The 19936-nt window shown below is 35.2% G+C and overlaps 1 long non-coding RNA gene across 1 annotated transcript; it reads left to right on the top strand.

The window, feature by feature from the left end:
• Window positions 1–3762: 3762 nt before the first annotated feature.
• On the top strand, window positions 3763–19887 carry LOC135301344 (uncharacterized). The gene is made up of 4 exons (XR_010363099.1): window positions 3763–3844; window positions 6450–6540; window positions 17898–17993; window positions 19762–19887. It is a non-coding gene; the product is annotated as an uncharacterized LOC135301344 (long non-coding RNA).
• The last annotated feature ends 49 nt before the right edge of the window (window positions 19888–19936 follow it).

Here is a 19936-nt window from a genome sequence, read left to right as displayed (position 1 = left end):
AGAAATAGAGCAGCATCAGAACTGGTCTAAGCTACCCTTGACTGCAACCAGCTGCTAGGGAGAGTGTAAAAGTAATGAACTAAATATTTCTTCTCTAGCTCATGTTTTTCATCAATTAGCAAAACAAAGCCCTAGCCTACTAAACCTACTCACCACTTGAGTCTCATTACATGGAAAGAAGTCAAAAAAGAGTAGAGTTTTTCTACAAGTAATGTGAAAAAACTTCACTGATGATTTATGGTATTTTTCTGGCATGATATATGAACAGAATGCTTCAACCTCACTCCTCCTGAGGTTTGGCATACTGATGGAAGTTTGTGTCATGCTAAAAGCTCCACTTTCAATAGCTATATTCTAGAAAATTACTTTTTTGGGATAAGCTTATGAATACTTGAATAAATATTCATATATCAAGTGTGATTTGAATTTTTCATATGAAAGTTTTAATAAAAGGGCCTGAATTTCTGGTGGCTATCCACAGAAATATAATATTAATATCAATAAAAGTAAATGTACATTTTGTTCCACAATTAATGATACAAATGTAAAATTTATCTAAAGACTATTAAAATGACAAAAATTTCTAAATACATGAAACTAAAAATATATGTGTTACTAAGTAACTTAATGTGTAAAGTAACCTTTAGGCTATACTCAAAGAGAGGATTCACAACAATTTGTGAAGTGCAAAGGGACTATGAAAATAAATTGGTGTATTTACATAATGTGCACCACTATGGTACATCATTGCTGCTGGGAATAATTGATAAAGAAAAAGAAGGACAATTACCGCTTTTTCTTCTAAAGTGCAAGCTTCTAATCTAGTTGAAATATGGCAAATCTAACAAGAATTAAGGTGAAAATATTGTAAGAAATAATATCAGGTTGACAGTTCTCGAACAGAAAGGTGAAAAGCTTGACAACTGTTTTAAAACATTTCACTAGTAGTAATATCTTTTTCAGAAAATGCATATTATAGAGCTACAAATGAACACAAAGCAGCAATTTAAAGTTCTGAAACTAGTTATCTCACAGTCTCTAAATGCACTAGTCTCAACATCTCACTAAATTCTACTACAATCTGTTATGACTATGACTAAGACTGCCAACTTAGGCAAAACTATTATCCTATTCTGAAGGAATTGCTTTAATGTAGTGCACTTTGGAGTTAGAAAAAACACACTTATTTTATGGTTCAGAAGCTAGTGTGCTGTTTCAGTTAAAATAAGGACAATTCTGCCGTATTTATTCCATTCCTCAAATGAGACAAAGTTTATGTTTGCATTAATTCAGAGTGACTCATATGCCATTTTGTCCTCCTTCCAGATTGCCTATATCAAAATAAAACACTGAAAAGTCTTTATTTCCATCTAAGATACAGAAAACATAGTCTGATTCCAAGGCAATCTGATTCCACTCTGATCTGAATTTATGACATTATATTTGTGGCCCCTCATTTTAAAGAAAGAAAAACAATGCCAAAATTAAACTTTGAGCTTCCTATTTATATATAATAAATAGGAATTAATTAATTATTAATAGAAATAGGAAGCCCAAAAATCTGCCTTTATATTTCAATTACTGTTATAAGTTCTTTTGACTGTTAGAACTTGCTTAGATCCCAACTGGTGCCTCAATGTCCCTTTTGAGACAATCTGACTCGGAGCAAGTATCCCTTATCAAATTTACACCTGAAATACACAATGGTCTAACCAGGCCCTTGAACACGTTTGATATCTCACAGCCATGAGATAACCATGAGAACTTGAGGTTCCAAGAACAAAAGTAATTTTTCGAAGGCCTGGTTTCTCCCCATTTCTGTTACACCACCAGTCCTTGTCAAGTATAGAGCTCCAAAAAGAGAATAAATCTTGAGAAGTCTATGAGAATAACTTAGAGAATTCTCAGGCATCAGTAAATCTGCAATTATATGTCTGCTGTGTGCTGTTTAGCAGTCACTCCTCGTTCAGGCATACATGCAGGTGCTTTTGAATGTTGCTCCTCACTCCAGAAACAGGAAGCTGCATTTTCCAAAATACTCTGGGTTCAGAAAGTCTTCTGAGTATAATGAGAATGTTGACGAAAATGTAGGCTTGCTGAACACTCTAAGTCCTTAGAAACCTATTTAGATTTTTAATAATATTTTTCATTTCTAGTGACAACAATTAAAAATAAAACTGTGAGAAAATACTTACATTTTAATTTATCCTGTGAATAAGCATTATTTCTTCCTAGTGCTATAATTATTTATATGTATTATTTAGTCAAGGTCTCAAGCATGCCTGAAGTGTTCCAGGAAAACTGCCATTTACAAAAAAAAAAAAAATTGGTTGGTTGATTAATTCCAGTTAGAGGACATGCCTAAAAATTCCCATAATTAACGAAATGCATAACAAGCTCCAGGGGTCTGAAGGAATATTTACTTTTATCAAGAGAAAAACAATATAAAGGATTTCTATTTATTTGTGACTAGTGACCAGACTGTAAAGAAAGTGGGGAAAGTGACTTTCTCTTTAGTTTAGACTGTCAGATCAGAAACTTGTAGGTCTCAAAAGCAGAGGATATAAGCTCCAACTGTGAAAGTCTTATTACTCTGATATATTTTTACAATTTGAATTAATCATTTCATGAAATAACAGCCATGAAGAGGCTATTTCTTTTTTGCAAGAAAAAGTAAAATGTCTGTTGTAGGGAGAAAAGAACTAGAAGAGGTCATACAGCTGATACATCCAAGAAATAACCAGAAAAAGAAATTTTTCATACAGTTTTATTTCATGTCATAGCAACTGTCTTATCTGTTATGATTTCCAAATCAGCATATATTTTTTTAGAAGAGTAGTACATTTTTTTAATGTAAAGAAAACTCTTCTCAAACCTCAATATTTATTTATTGTTAGAAATAAAATAGGAGGCTCATGGGACATTTCCAAAGCTTCTAACAATGTCATCTGGTTACTGGTTTGTATTATTTACTTTTTGCTTTCTTATTCATTGATTACTGTCTAAAATATTTATATAATCTCTTTGTAGAAAGGGATGATGGAAAACAAATCAAATCTAGCCTTCTGGTTGGCTTAATGACTGTTTAAATGTTTCACCTTTCTACACCATCTATGCCAAACATCGCCCACCCTACCATCAGTTAAACACCACTACCACCATCAGCAAGAAGACTGTAGATGCAGATCAATCACCAGTAAATTGGCCGGATTTATGCCACAATCTTGAGAACACTTAATCCCATGTCAATGCTTACTCATGTGAGCATTTCTAACGAATCATGGGCAGTGCATGCATGTATAATACCAGATACTTGATTAATTATTGCAGAGTCAAGATGTTTTACAAAGACACTCATGAATTTAAAACTGGTTTTGAGCTTTAAGATGCCACTTTTAATTTAAATTTTCTATTTCTATTTCATTTCTTCCTTTCTCCCTTTTAGCCGCTTTTGTCACCCAAAATTCGGTTGAACAGAAAAAATTTCATAGCAAAGAATAATGATGAAACTTGCTGACAGAGAGGCTTATTATGAATTGTATTTTCCAAAATATATGTAGTGGTTTTACTAAATAGTGACATTTTTCATATTCATACATCATCTAGAATAAAATATCTAGGAAGAATATACAAATGCTAAGTATGCAAGGATACAAGAACTGATTTTCTCATTTCCCTTTAGGACAAGGTAATCCACCTAGCTGATCAAGGGAAGGTGGCTGATGTAATATTTTGGATTTCAGTAAAACTTTTGAAAGTGTCTCTCACAGGATCCTTCTGGAAAAAATATCCAACACACATCTGGATAAACACATCGTGTCATGGGATAGCAACTGGCTCACAGGTCAGGCACAGAGTTATAGTGAATGGGGTGACATTGCACTGGGGTCCTGCTGTTAGTGGGATTCCACAGGGCTCCATTCTTGGCCTTGTGTTCTTCATCATCTTCAGAAATTACTTGAAATGCAGAACTGCAAGGGATTCTGAGTTTGCAGATGTTACAAAACTGGGAGGAACTGGTGACACCCTGGAAGGCAAGGAGGCCCCACAGAGAGGCCTTGACAAATCAGGGAGATAGATGGGCAATGGCCAACCATATGAAGTTCAAGGGAAAGTGCTGGATGTTTCACCTGGGATTGGGCAACCCTGGATGTTTGGGCAGACTGGGGAATGAGATGCTGAAAAGCAGAGCTGTGGGAAGGAACCTGGGGGTCCTGGTAGATGGACTGTTGACCTTCAGTCAGAAGTGCCCTGACAGCCAGGAGGGCCAGCCCTGTCCTGGGGGCATCAGGCACAGCATCACCAGCCAGGCAAGGGAGGGGATTGTCCCCTCTGCTCTGCACTGGGGCAGCCTCACCTCAAGTGATGGGGGCAATAAAGAAAGATCTTAAACCATTAGAGAGTTTCCAGAGGACAGCAATGGAGATGGTGAAGGACTTTGAGGGGAAGCTGTGTGAGGAGCAGCTGAGGCCACTTGGTCTGTTCAGCCTGGAGAAAAGGAAGATGAGAAGAGCCCTCATTGCAGTCTACAACTTCCCTGTGAAGGGAAGTGGAAGGGAGTCACTGATGTTTACTCTGAGGTGACCAGTGACAGAAATGAAAAGAAATGGCCTGAAGTTGTGTCAGGGGAGGTTTAGGTTGGATATTAGGAAAAGATTTTTCACCCAGAGGATGGTTGGGCACTGGAACCATCTCCCCAGGAAAGTGGTCACAGCACCAAACCTGACAGAATTCCAGAAGTGTTTGGACTGTGCTCTCAGGCACATGATGTGACTCTTGGGGATAGTGCTGTGCATGGGAGGTGGACTTGAGGATCCTTATGGGTCACTTCCAAGTCTGCCTATTCAGTGATTCTGTACAGATGGAGTGGGGAGAAAGTAGTCTCCTATAGATTTTTCTGAGTGTAGATCCCAGTAACGATGTCTTAGAGTATCTGCAGCAGCTTCCAACTAGGGGTGAAGAAAAATTATGTGGAGAATCTGCAGTGCTGACTCTGTTGCACTTTGATCCAAAGCCTGTTGGCATTAACAGAAAGAAATGCATTATTCTTATGATTTGGCATAGGACTCACATTATCATACACCTCAAGCCAGACGTACAAAAACCCTGTAGTTCTGAGACCCTAAGAATAAAAATTTTCTACCTGTCCTTTCTTTATAAATACCAAGATCAGGCTTTCCTGTTCAAAGCCAGAACTTGCCTGTGTTTGTCTTTTCTTTACCCTTTGAGAAGGAGTTTCAGGATTGCTTCTTCAGAGAAGATTACATTCCTGGTATCTATTTCATATTTGAACACAGTTTGAAATTAGAGACTGATGAAATATCTTTAATACTGGTACCTGTCAAAAATGTAGTGATATAACCATAGTCTTCATTATTGTGATTTATGATCCCTGAATTTTATGCCATTTAAAGTAAAAATATGAGTCAAACACATATGTGTGTGTTTGCAAATATGTACGTTTCTATGCATTATTAAAAAGACATTTTGAATTAGATTGTTAATAGCAAATGGTGTAAATATGAAGAAATATCTTGTAAAAAACATACATGCCAAAAAAAATCTATGATTTATACTAGCTGATTGCATTACCCTATATGATTGATAAAAATTTTCCTATGGCCAGGATAATTTCAAATTTGTAGTCATTCCAACATTGTTTTTCCTGCTTAATTTTCAGAGGCCGCTGAGGTTAGACTGATTTCCTCCTCAGCTTCTTTAGGAAAAAGCAGGAGGGAGGATGGGGCTAATGATTTGATATCTTCTTAAAAAAAAGACAGAAACCTCTAATGAATGTATTACATAAAATGAAGTCTATTTTTGTCTTCAATGTATTTAACTAGTTGCCATAAATTTAACAAAATTTAAACTGCAAACTGCAGTCGAATAATCTTAGGGGAAAGTATCAAGATGAGTTATTTATTTCTGTTGGGCTTATTACCACCACTTGACCTAATTATTTTGACACTTCTAAGTAACACTTAGGAATAAAAATAAATTGGCAAAAGATGTAATGTATTTTTTTCCTCAGGGATAAAAATAGTAGGTAACACTTTTCTAAAATGGAATCAAAATAAGCTATCTTTAAAAATTGTAATGTAAATATTTTAATTTAAATTTCTTATCACAGACTGAGTGAAGATCTTTTCTGAAAGATGAGAAGGAAAATGTAGAGCCTTCTGAACAAAAAAAGGAGATTAAACCTAAACTCTACACTTTGATTATTTTTATGTCAGATTGATGTTCTATAGATCAAACGAGCTGAGACTATAAAGCAAAATGGAGAATATATATTTAGCAAATGATCATAATAATATTGTTACCAGGAAAAATAAACACAGGTATCTTCCTTCTTTAATGAAGATTATAGACAGACATGTAAAAGTAGAGGCTGATTGACAGGAAGTGTCTTTTATTTTACCAGCAACATGCCGTCATCTTTTCCACAGATGCCAAAGGTTTGGAACACTCCAACTCCAATCTTCAAACCAGTTTACAGATATGAGCTACTGGGGTGCGGTGATGAAGCCTAGGACATTAGTAAGCAACCAGCATCTTTGTTTTAAGAATAAACATGCATTTACATACAAATATAGATATACAGACACCTAATTATTCTGGTTTTCCAAGGAAAAAAAGCAGTTTTGAAAATGTTTTGCTTACTTTTTTGGGAAGGAAGAAAATTAGCTACTTAAAACACAATACTGCCAGGAAAATTTAAAGGAAAGTGGGTTTTTTTAACTATTGACATTTTCATTAAAGTTATAGACCTTCTTCCTTTGGGAAAAGACACATTTAGGAATAGTTTCCTGTTCACAAAATGAGATGAAAGTATCTTTTTAAAAAATATATATATTTAATATGTGTCATTCTGATATCATTCTACTACTATCCATTTTTTCAAGATATAAGTTTTGAAGATTGTTCTCAATTTCCTAAACTAATCTCTCTCATGTAGTGTAGGATTCCCACCACACATCTTATCACCTTGACCAAAAGTTGAGGCCAAATACAAATTCCTCAATTTTCAGAAAACAGGAAAAAAAATCAAAAACAGTAAAATAATGTTGATCCTTATATGAACATTTCACTGGTAGATCTGAAATGATGAGAGATCAGAAAAAATGTCATTTATGACCTGTCCTTGCCTCTAGCTATCTAGTGTATGAACAGCTTGAACAGCAGCAGCAGACCAAAACCGCTGAAACTGGCAAACCCACAAAGATAAAGGCTGGCACTGAGTTTTATATCCTTTTGACTCCACTGGATTACTTCCAGAAGCACACACAAAGTCTTTCAGATGCTTTTGTCCAAATATATCTATCTCTGAGGACACTGTCACTTTCTTTTCTTCTTGCTTTTTTGAATGAAAGGGCAGCACCATGAGGAAATGTCCTTGCCAAACAACAGTGTGCAAAATCCTGCCAAATCCTCTAACCTAAGCTTTTAGGATCTCAGTGATTACCTATTCTCAAAATCAGCAGGTCAGAACCCCAGACCTTTAACAGTCTCTGCTTCCTCCATGGCTGCCAGGGACCACACTTTCTCTTCCTATGTGACTGTTATCCATTCATAGCTGAAACCTTAAAAAACACGTAGTGAATTAGATCACTGCTAGCAAGGTCAGAAATCTCCTGACAATCAGATAAACTGAGTAATGCAGCTGATTAACTTCAAAAGGAAGTATTCACATCTTGTTCACAGGCAGCAGAGGGTGATGATCCTTTGTCAGAAATTTATTTTCCCTAAGACGAATATTATATATTCAGGGCTTAAGATACTCATGTATTTTGACAAGCTCAACTTTCTCTCCTGCAGTTTTTTCACGGCAGTGATAAAAAAATCTGCTTAATTCAATCCTGAAAAGTTCTTTAAAAGGGATTTTATTTTTACACGCTTGATATAAAGTCATCAAAGTTCTTTTCAGTGCGACAGATAAGGCAAATATTTTATGAAAGTTTCTACAAATCAAATGCAGGTTTTCAAATTATGTCACTGCTTTAAGAATCAGTTCATACTCTGCTTTTACCAGTTTAGCCCAACTGCTTCTGTCAATATCTAGTAACATATAGAAAAATGAGAATCTCGAGTACAACTATATAATTAGAACAGTGTGGTGGTGTGATTCCCCTCCCCTTCTCCCTAAGATCCTGCATGCCATGACCTCCCCTTGAATAGGGATGCCTCTCAAGGTTATTCCTTGAGGTTGAGAAATTCCTTGCTGCAGCAGATTTTCAGCTTAAAGTAAAAACCAGGTATTTTTTCTATAGAATTGTTCCAGTGATAAACTGTTCTATATTCATCTTTTTACAGGTTAAATACAAAGGACTGATCCTTTTCCAAAATGAATCTTCCATCAGGAAAGATTTTGTTTAATTCCATCACCCTAACCACCCCACCCACCAGTGTTTCTTATTCAGCAGTAATGAAAATGACTATTCTGTTTCCATGTAAAAATTATATGTAAAATATTTCTTTGGACCTAATATGTTTTAGAAGACTGAACCAGTCCTGACAGTTTCTATACACATGAATCTAAGATTTGAGCTTGGGAATTTCATACTTTGAATGGTTTTAAGGTTTACATCCTTATAGTAGAATCTCTCCCATCATCTCCTCTAGTTCATACACTGTTTCCCTGAGATGATCAGCATCTACTGAAGGTGGCTTATTATAAAGCAATCCCTCTACTGCCTTCCCATGTTTCCACATGTTATTGATAATTTTCTCATTTCTCTTACTGGCTGCAGCAAAAGCCAAGGAAAAAAGATTATTTTATTAACATTTAATCCAGCAAAACTTCTAAGCACTGTCACACTAAGCAAGATGTAAGCTGCATACAAAGGCATGGTGTAATTTGTGCTTTTTGGAATTTTTTTTCCATTGTTTTTCTTTGAATTTCAACATTCCATAAATGTATAATCTGTATCAGTACCTGAGTACATAGTAAATGCTATTGTTGTTGTGTTAATTTCTACCTACTTTTTAGAACAATTCATCCACTCGGATATGGAGAGTTATTTTAAACAAAAGTCTGGATGAAAGCTGCAGGGATTAGATACACAATGATGGCACAACACTTTAATTTTCTATAGAAGGTCCAAGCAATTTTTCTCTATTCATTTGCACAATTTTTCCACGGGCTAAGCTTTTTAAAATTGGATCTCATTTCTGAAACAAACAATAAACCTTGATGAATATACTCAAAGAAAACAACAACATCAACAACAACAAAAATACACTAAAAGATGTGAACTGAACCTCAGACAGAAAACTTTCTTGTAAAGAGTTCAGAGGGAGCTCTTACAGATTTTTCATTGGAAATCAATATAGATGCCTTATTGCATTTTCCTGCAGATAATTTTTAAGTGTCAACAGCTGCCAAGTCTCTAACTTACTATGAACATAGAAATCAACATGAGAGACAGAAAAAAGGCTTTTGGTAGAACAGATGGTTTGTTATTTCATCATTGATCTGCAAATGCAGGATTTTAGAGAAACTATTTTTAATTTGCAGTAGTAATTCAATAAACCTAATATAAATTCACATTTTTTAATCCTATAAACTACTGAAGAATTAATAGAGAAATTCTTATTTCAGTCATTAAACCTTTACTGCCTCGGATACAACATTTGCTTTGTGTATTATATCAAGATTAGTCCAATGTATATTTCAAATAAGTTTTGCAGCATATTGTGCTTTTTAAGCTCTTCTCATTGCTAGATATTCAATAAATTATTCTTTACTAAAATATCATGGTAATCAAAAAAGAGGCACAAAGGATTTTACAACATCCCTTAGAAATTCTGAAGCAGTCTTGCATGTCTGATGGACTGAATGCTGAGCACAGAATTTGCATAAGACCTGTCAAATTGGATAGGAAAAGCACTTTTTTTTCTCTTTAATTACAAGAAGCTAGGCAATGAAGCACCAAAACTACTCAGATCTTACATTACAGATCTTACATTCCTTCCTCATTGCTATCATACTGAAAGAGCATAACAGAAAAATGTGTATCTGAACAGTTAAAGACTAAGTGCCAACAGATTACCTCAGATAAGGTGTTATTATTTCTTCTGCTCTACAGAGGGAGGGAAAAGAAAGCTGCAACTTTACATATTAGCAAAGCTACTGAATTCTATTTGCAAGTATTTCTGTAAAGCACATTGGAAGGATAAAGTATTTTAATATAGCTACTGATTATATCTCAGCTACTACAGTAAAAAGGGCACTTTCTAGCAACAAGAAGATCCTTCACTTTTTTTTTCCAACTAGAGCACTCTAATTCCATTATACCTGTGAAATTCTGCAAAGTATATTTGACCTAATGAAGTATTTGCTAAAAGCTATACAAAAGCAAGATAGCACAGTGAGATATATCTCACTGGAAGACATTTGCTAATACAGTAGTATTTATTTAAAAGAAAGTAGTATTTACTGCATAATGTGGACTGCCATCAACTTTTCACTAACTTAAATAATATGGAGCTGGGCTAAGGACTAAACCTAGAAAATATGTAGCATCTATAGTAGTACATTAAGCAGCAATGGGTACCGTTGCCATGCACTGGAATTACATCACTGAATTAAATTGTTCAAATGGCTCCTGGCATGCCTTTGTTCCCCAAATTGCAGTGTGCCAATCAATCCCTGGAAGAGCTGGCCAGTAATTGTGGGGCAGAGACCATTAGCAGTAGAAAACTTTATATGGCTAAAGAGCTATATGGAGAGCTCCTGTTCTCTGTGTATCTGCAAAAAAACAGTTTTGGTGTGGCAGGACAGTTAATTTTATGTCAGCAAGTCGTGCCAGACTTAGTTTGGCTCCTGCAGAGGCACTTGGGTTTCTGCTTTAGTTACCCACATTTGGAAGAAGTAACTCATTAAAGCAAGACTCTGGCCTTGCCAGCATCGGCTTTCAGCTGATGTATTACACTGCACCAGAATGCCATCTGGAAAGTGCCATTACACTCCTTCTGCCCTAATGGGCACAAAAGATCAGTGTGAAAGACTGATTCCCTGGGAGCTGGCCTGGCTAATCAGCTCAGAGAATCCAGTTGGGATGAGCCTGTGTTGGAACACTCTGCCACAGCAGGGTTAGATCCAGGACCTCAAGGTGTAAAAGGGACAGTCTTTGGGTGATGCCAGTTTATTCCTTGCTGCACTTTCCTTCTGACGATTCATGTGTCCCAAAACCCTTAGAAGCAGTACAGATGCCCACACACAGCTCTGAACCTCCATTAAACTGGGGGTCTTTCTGGGCAACCAACTGCATCATTAAACCATTGAATTTCTTTCTTCAGTGTTGAGGAGAAATCAAATTAATAGGTGTTATGACCTCACTCAGGAAATATCCTAGATACTGAAATGTCTAGATAGACAGTTACAGTGCATAAATTCTGTTAGGAATTTAAGAGATGGATGTAGTTAGTGGAGAAATCTATAAGCCCTGTGTATGTACTCAGAGTTCCCAAATATAGTGCCTACCTTTTTTATGGTGATTTGATCCCAGAAATGCAAAGGAAAAGAAGTGAGCATATGAATGTGGGAACTAAATGAAGAATTGTCCACTGTCAACAAATAAATGATTCCAGACCAGGAATGCCCTGACATTAATCAATTTTGGTAGGTACTGTCTGCACCTGTTCCTAGTTTTTTGCGACTAAAGTAGTCAGCCATAATTTGCAATTGTTTATAAATCTGGTCTGGCAACTTTTGCAAGTTGTTTCTCTTCTCAAATTCATAATAATATTGGACCTAGCAGGAGGTCTGCCTGATCTGCATGGAGATTTTCAACAAAGGAAGCCAAAGGAATCATCTTCAGGTAGTGGGGTTTTTTTTCATTCCCTGTCATATTAATAAAACATTTTCCAAGGAAAGAAAAAGAGGTTTTACCATAAAGAAAATACTTTTACTAGCCTCTACATATGTAGAGCAAGATATTTATGCATATTTATGCATGTTGTAATTTAAAATTAGGCTCACTATAGTTGCCTTACAGGCTACATGAAACTGGCATGCTGGCAAGCGGCAGTAGAATATTCAAATGATCTCTGTACCCTTTTCTCTGCCCTCACAGAGGATTTATAGAGGAGTGTTTCCAAACCAGTGATGTAGAACTGCATTTGATGCATCTCTTTGCTGGATTTAGGACAATGCACAAGAAGTTTCCCGCTGTAGAAGATGGAAGAAAACACATGGAGAAACAAAGAAACATTAGCAATCATTGGCGGAAGAAAGCATATACATGCTCATTAATCTTATCCACACAGCTGTTTTGCCAACATTTCCACTGTACACAGAAGAGATCTGAGTTGTGCGCTCACTCTGGATTAAGGAATATTTTGTCTTTTTTCTTACTGAGAGTCTTTAATTTGAAAAAGAGAGAAAAATAAATTTTAAAAAATTATTAGTGATTGAAGAAAAAAATATTTTCCAGGCTTATTATATGCCTACAGCCAATATTATTAATCCTTTCTATGTCACAATTACTTTCATGTCTTTACCAGAGGTTTCCTGAACATCTTGTCTATATTCTTGAGTGTCTAAGTGAAAGGAAATATTTTCAGCCTTCAGTATGTATGGCCATAAGAGGTATGCTTGAAAGACTTTGCCAAACTTAGTTCATCAGGTTATTTCATTTAACAACTCAAGGACATCTTGGTGCATTTTTTGTAGAGGTTATTTACATTTCAGATTAAAATATATAAATGTAAATCAGTTATCTCACAATGGTTTTATTTTGGAAAAAAAAAATGTTGACGCAACACAGAAATGCAGTTTTCTGCGGCATATTGTGTAGTATATGGATTGTGAAAGAGCTGGCCAAAGTAGTGGGTCCTTAAAAGTTGTTTATATCTCTACTCAGTGATTTTGTACAAGATCCTTTATACTGTAATAAGTCTTTACATGTGGAAGAGATCATGAGAAATTTGAACAGGATTTTTTCCTTAAGTATATAAACTTGATCAAATTCTTGACAATGAGAGACCTATCAAAGGACTATGGCCTCCAGCTGGGCAGCATATCCCAGCCAGCCCCACAGCACACTGATCCTTAGGCAATTTCCTTGGATGCCAATACAAGCAGTGTTAGAGCCAGTTCTTTCCATGGTGCAGCCAGCCAAGCATCCAGATGCTTTTGCTAGAAAAATGTATATCAGAGCGGAGCACCTGGATTTTGCAGCTGTAATGTTCAATGTTTGGTTTGCAGTTAAACCTTCTCATACTATCTGGGATGAATACTGGGAATAAGAAAGACAAAAGAGGTTAATTTGGAGCAGCAGCAGAAAGCAAGTAGGCCTATAAGCGCAAATTATTTTTCATGTGGCAGGACCTTTATATCCTTATCTTTGTGTCCTCATCTCCCAATATCTCCCACTCCTTTACATATTCTATCAACCCATGAATTCACCTCTTTTCTTTCTTTCTTCTTTTTTTTTAAACTGACAAGTCATATCTAAATGAGGGGAATTACTTTCTTAGAGTACCTATCCACAGAATAGAACCTCAAAGTACCCAGCTATAATGACAAAGGTACATTTTCCAAATGAGATCTGATTTCGTAATGAGGACAGAGTTCAGTGTTGCAGCTTGAAAAACACAATGTGTATGTGTGCCTGCTGGAAAATTGAAGTGAAATTCTTTAGCACAGCAAAATAATTTGTTAGAAGTTCAGCTCTGGGAAAACCAGATCCATGGTGGTACAATATTTGAACAAATGAGCTGGTTCTTTTATGACCTTCTGCAACTGAACATTCTTTTTGTTTCTCTATAAAATACTGTGCATTTTCTACAAATATAACTACTTGTCATAAAGTTTCAGTGCAAAAGTTTTTAATGGATTTAGATCCTTTTAAAATAAATTTTAAATTGTCTCATAAATCCAATGATGAAACTACTAGAAGATGTTACCTTTCCTCTTGTGTTTCCAGTCTTAGAAATAGAGATATTGTAAAAGTAAAGAGCAATTACATAATATGTTGTAGAACTTTCTCAGCAACAGTTCCTAGAAAAATTACATCAGTTTAACGTAAGCTGGAAGAAGATGAATTAGTGAATGTTCTCTGAGTTATATCCTGTTACATTCCAACATTTTCTCTTACTTTCACAAAGTCCCAGGATATTGAGCAGATATTAGAGACAGCAGAATGTGTTGCAATGTGACTGGGATTATTAAAACACACTTTACATTTGTGATCTAGTGCAACTGAAATTCATACACTGAACATGTCAGACACATAGAAAGTGCTCGGATTTTCTGATAAGTTACTACTCAGAGCTGCTGCCTTTTGCTATAGAGGTATAAATTGGTTTCTCCTGTTAAATCAAAGCTCTTCAATGACATATATATGTATAGTGCTCTATCAGGATGTTCAGAAATACCTATTTGCCCACTTGCCTAATGGGTTTTGTATCACAGGAACCAAAATTTAAAAATATCCTTCTAAAATACTAGAAATCTTTGTCATCCAAGTTCAGGATAAAAACTAAAAATACAACTTTTATGAGCAAAGGGATTCCCAGGAAAATTTGGGTTTGAAATGACATAACGAGAAATATTTTGGCTTGATTCCTGCCCAAAATTCCTGCCAATTTTACTGGTGGCAATTGAAATTGTTGAAAGCCTCACTGGCAGAAAAAAGTATTCCTGGTCCCTATTAGCTCACTACCTCTTTGCAATTAATTTTTATTTTCATGACCAAAGACAAAGAGCAAATGCTCCAAAACTGCAGAGTTAAAACACCAATTTTATTGACATTTCTCATTGAAAAGTATTCCAACAGAAATTTTCCAAGTAGTTGTAGTCCTGGCATAATAAATATCAGTCAAACACTTTTGATTTTGCATTAATTTGACCAGTATAATATAGATGCTATATCATAGCATCTAAATTGCACTTTTTTACATTTCAAAGTTTGTTTTATGAATAAATATATAAAAGGTGAAGAAATACAATAATTACTACAGTGTCTGGCATACAAGAATTTAAAGATTCTTGACAAAGATGATTAGACTGAACTGCATAACTTTCTAGACAAACATAATTTCCTTTTTACAAAAGGGAAAATAAATTCATGTGGGTTGCTCATTTCAGCAAGATCACATGCAAATTCTGCAGAAGATGATCTTGTAACCTAAGCTTTCCTCATTTTCTGTCTCTTGTGTTATCTAGTACCACAGTTCATCTTTGTCTTGGCATGGTTTAGATTGCTTATTATAAGCTTCTTTGAGGACAAGTAATACAAGAGTGCATCTGACAGCAACCTCAGAGAGTCCTTAGTGCCATCCTATAAAAACTGTACAACACATAAATGAATGTCATGACCAGCTGCCTTTTCTATGCAGCTCAACATCTAATTATTATTAGGCTTGGACACATTTATTGCTAATAAGTTGATCTATAGTATCTAATGCTCCTACTCAGGCAATTATTATGTATGTCGCTGTAGATTTATTTCTTCCAATAATTTAGTTTCTAGGTATGATTTATCCTTTTGGAAAACTGGTTGTTTGTTATAGACAGATGGAATTGACTGGAGAACACTGGCAGCTGTGAATGCTGAAAACTAACATTGCCTCAGAATGTTTAATTTCTTTCAATTTCATCCTGATCACAAAATTCATCAGTTTCTTGATTTGATTTATTTCATATTAACATAGTACCCTATAGAACTCTGTTTCCAAGGCAAAGAAAAATTAAATTTACAGAACCGCAGATATTTTCTTAACTGCAAGAGCTGGGAAAGACAGCACTTCAAAAGAGCAGGCAGGGGTTTAGAAGCTGAAAAATTAATCAAAAAGCTGACCAAAATATGGCTTTCAAATTGATTCCTCCTTCTCAGAACACTAGCCTTTTGTTTGGCTTAGATGGAAAATAAGACAATAATTAACTGCTACATTGGGTACAATAATTACCTTCTACAAAACCTGATGGTCTTTGTTTCTTTTTGACATTTTTTGTTCATACTGGCTGGTTAGTGCTCTGGATTACCATTGCAGATGATCTGCAGACAGCAGAAGAATTGAACAGAAATCGACAAGCGTAAAAGAACAACTTTTTCTTTTATTTTTTTCATTTTTCTGAAGTGAAAAGTGTCAGTTGTTCAGCTTTGAAGGCATTTCAGTAATATTTTTCCACAGCAGCAGAGCAGAAAGTGCAAAGGGAGAAAAGTTGCAAAATTAGAGCAGAGAAGCATCTTGTCTGGTGTTATCAGTGTGTATCTGTGTTGGATTTGGGCAATACTGACAGGTCTTTTTTTTGCTTCGAGTTTTTACAGCTTACACTAGACTGTATGTATTATGCCTGAGGCAGAGTTTTTTAGCTGCCACAGTGATTCTAAAAGTCATAGGAGAGTGATGCTCATTCATTTTTTTTCAAAAATCCCTTACAGTTGATGGACTTCTTTTCCAAGATTGATATCTTTCATCTGTGTTTTGTAGCATGAAATAAAATTGGGTCCTGTGTGCTGCTGGAAGCTCTGCAAGGATGCTTACCTCTGTGAGTGATGCTGCTCGCTTCACAGACTCAACAGTTTAAACACAGTGAGCATACTGGATAGGGATTTCATTTTGAAGCTGCACCATCAACCACCATTACAACTTTGTAATTTCAATTTTTACTCTCCTGGTCTAGAGCAAAGTTAGTGTTTCAACATAAATTTTTAAACTTTTAGGAAACCCCAAGAATATCACCACAGTCTCTAGTATTTCTTCTGCTCCTACATGTTTTGCAAATACTACAGCGGCAACAGAGCACAAATAAAGATGACAGTTTTGAAAATCTATTACTAATAGCATTTAGACATTTTTCTAGCAAGACACAATCACTTAATGAATAGTCTTGCACCTGCCAGAGTTATAGGGTCTTCAGGATCTTAATATGCTAGAAGCAAATTCGTTCATGCTTATAATATACTACCACTGCTTCTCCTTTATCCATAAACAATTTTGTGTCTAGCCTAAACCTAACTGAGTGGGTGAAAGCCACTCTAATTTACGACAGTATTGTGACTGCACTGAAGGCTAACAGTGGCATCCAATGAATGATACTTTCATGTGGTATGATTGTAAATATTGGAGTACACTGTCCTGTTTTTCTGGGGAGGGAAAAACCTACATTTACACCTAGATTTAGCCAGCACACTTGAAGCTTTGTCTTCCCTATTCAGGTATGTTTTGAGGCTGTTATGCTGACATTAAGGAGCTAAAATGGCAAGGGTTCATCTCTTAATCAGCTGAAAGGGCAGATGAGTTATGCTGTCAGGCCAAATTCAGGTTGTTTACAAGGAAAATCAGACACAAAAGATTTTAAATACTCGGAAGCAGTATGAACAATCTCTGTAACAGCAACACAGAAATACTGCTAAAGAGACTACCTCGCTTTCGGGACAACTTTTCCTCCCTGAAACAGGACATTCCTTTTCTTTTTTTTTAATCTCCATAAGTCAGCTTTCCATAAGCCTAGAAGACACCGTTTTGCACATCTTCACAAGGCAAACAAAACTCTCCTATGTGCTCCACCACCTCTTGAAGGTAGAAGCAAGAAGACAAAGTCAGAGAAACAAAAATCTAACTGTGGCTGAATACTCCAGAAATCTATTAAGAGATTTTCTTAAATGATGTTATTGTCTTTTCCTCTTTGTCTCTGACAAACATAATGATTATTTAATGCAGTGCATCACACATGAAATTTTAAATAAAATTTAATTCACATCTTCCTTTGAGATAACCCAGAGGTTCTTCAATTTTTTGAATGTTGTTGGCTGCTAGTTCCAAAATCCAGAATAATATTTTAAAAGTTCATCAAATGAAATAGAATGAATGTTCATATCAGGAATGAAAATATTAATATTTAAAATGTGTGCATTAAAAGATGGTTTTTTCAATCGCCTTTATAGGTTGAGAAGTACAAAATAAAAAATGGTCCTAATGGAGCTTCAGGTTTTCAGAGCTTTCCCTGGAGAAATTTCCAGCTAAAATGAAAGCTACTCTCAGTAAGTACCTGCAGTGCAAATAATGTTTAACAGGATTAGGGAATAGAAGTTGAAAAGTGTATATAAAATGCCTAATCACAGAAATCCACGTGTGCTCGGATTGTTCTTTCTCCTACTTTTCAAGCTTTTCAGAACAGAAATGAGAACAAAATATGAAAATGTCAGACCTTTTCTTCTTAGATTCCTTACTTGAATGGGGCTTCTTTATGCATTCTGTATAAAGAAATGTTTCCCAGGAGGTGTCCAGGATCATTTGTAAGAAACAGAATAGTTTTGCTGTATTGAGACACTTCTTGATTATTATGAAAATGAAATGAGTTTGGAAAAACACACATCCTTCACAAAATGCTTAAGGTCCACAGAAACATTATTATTCAATTTTGCTGAAGATGTTGCCTACAAAGGCACTTTACAGCAGTCAGTCCCTTCTGGCAATTTGAAATCACTCTGTGAATAAGAGACTAATCTTGCCCTCACAGATTGAGCTATTGTGCTATTACTGCTTTATTCCTTGTCACAGAAAGCTGTTTTTCAAAACCTATGAGAATTTTGGTAAGGTGGATACAGCAATTCTGACAAAAATCTCAGGCTTTGTACAAATAGAAGTAGCTATATTAAATACTGACACAAACTAAACTTCTGAATTTCCCCTTGATATATCTAGAAATTTTATGTAACCCATATTTAGTAACCTGTGTAATTTTGAGAGATCCTGAAGCATACTGCTACAAAAAATTGCAAATTAATTCCAAATAATATTGCCTGGGGGGAAAAAAAGTGAGTTTCATAATATAGCTCAAAGGTGGATTTTTTTTCCTTCATATCAATGGTAACACTTGGTAATTGATTCCTGGATATACCTAGGGTTAAGCTAAACAGTAAAACCTTAATCTAAACCATTTTTCTTAGTAGTAAGTCAATTCTTACGAACTGAAAGTGGCTCTGCTTCAGGCCTCATGTAAATAAAATATAAATAATTTGAGATCTGAGCAGAAATTAAAGTCACACAAAATTTTCCAGTTCTTTTAATTTGATGTGACATTACCCCATAAACAGTATAGCAGCAGGGAATTGCAAGCAAAAGCATAACAAAACACAGAAATTATACAAATTGGAGTATTTTATATAGGGCAATTAGCAATGGATAATTTTGAGATTAAAATGCCAATAGAAATCAATTGGCAAAATTGTTTTTTATTATGTTATTGTTGTAATGCTATTGCAAAGTGAGACAATATATCATATAACATTACTCACAGTCTCAGTTAGGGTTGTTGAAGACTTACAACAATATATATCAAATCTTGTTTTCTCCTATATATATAGCTTTGAACTTGCAACAGATTCTTTCTATACATTCATACAATCTGAGAATTCTGAATATGCAATGATATACTTTAAATTTAGTAAGTTTAAAAAAAACAGGCAGATTTTCATAAGCTAATGTGTAATTATTAATGAGAGCACTAGAGGCTGGTCAAGAGTTATAAAAAGAGATTGGAAATACATTGATGAAATGTAAGTTGAATTGTCTGAAGAATGCACCTAAGAAAAAGTTTCACAGAGCATCTTTTTCTTGATAATGGGACATATTTTTGCAATTTCAACCTAGGAGGAAAACTACTATTGAACACGTTCTTTCTGACCAAAATATGAAGCTTTCAGAGTAACTAGTATTTAGTATTACCATTTGGATCATAAATCATATCTTTTAAACAAAGGCTAATTAGTATCTTAATCTCTTCATTATCAGTTTTTACTCTTGCAGGTAAAATGGAAGTGTGCAAATATTTGACGTAATTCAGGATTAGAAATCTTCAATATGGAAAGAAAATCCCTAGACAGCTATAGAGAGTCATGGTACAAGAATACCTGAAACAACAATTGAAGAGTGAGGTAATGTCACCTAATAAAATGATATTGATGAATTCTTTGTTATACAA

This window comes from Passer domesticus, chromosome 5 (assembly GCF_036417665.1).
Source record: "Passer domesticus isolate bPasDom1 chromosome 5, bPasDom1.hap1, whole genome shotgun sequence".
Classification (NCBI taxonomy): domain Eukaryota; kingdom Metazoa; phylum Chordata; class Aves; order Passeriformes; family Passeridae; genus Passer; species Passer domesticus.
The sequence above is the reverse complement of the archived record's forward strand: the minus strand, read 5'-3'. Positions and strand labels throughout refer to the sequence as shown.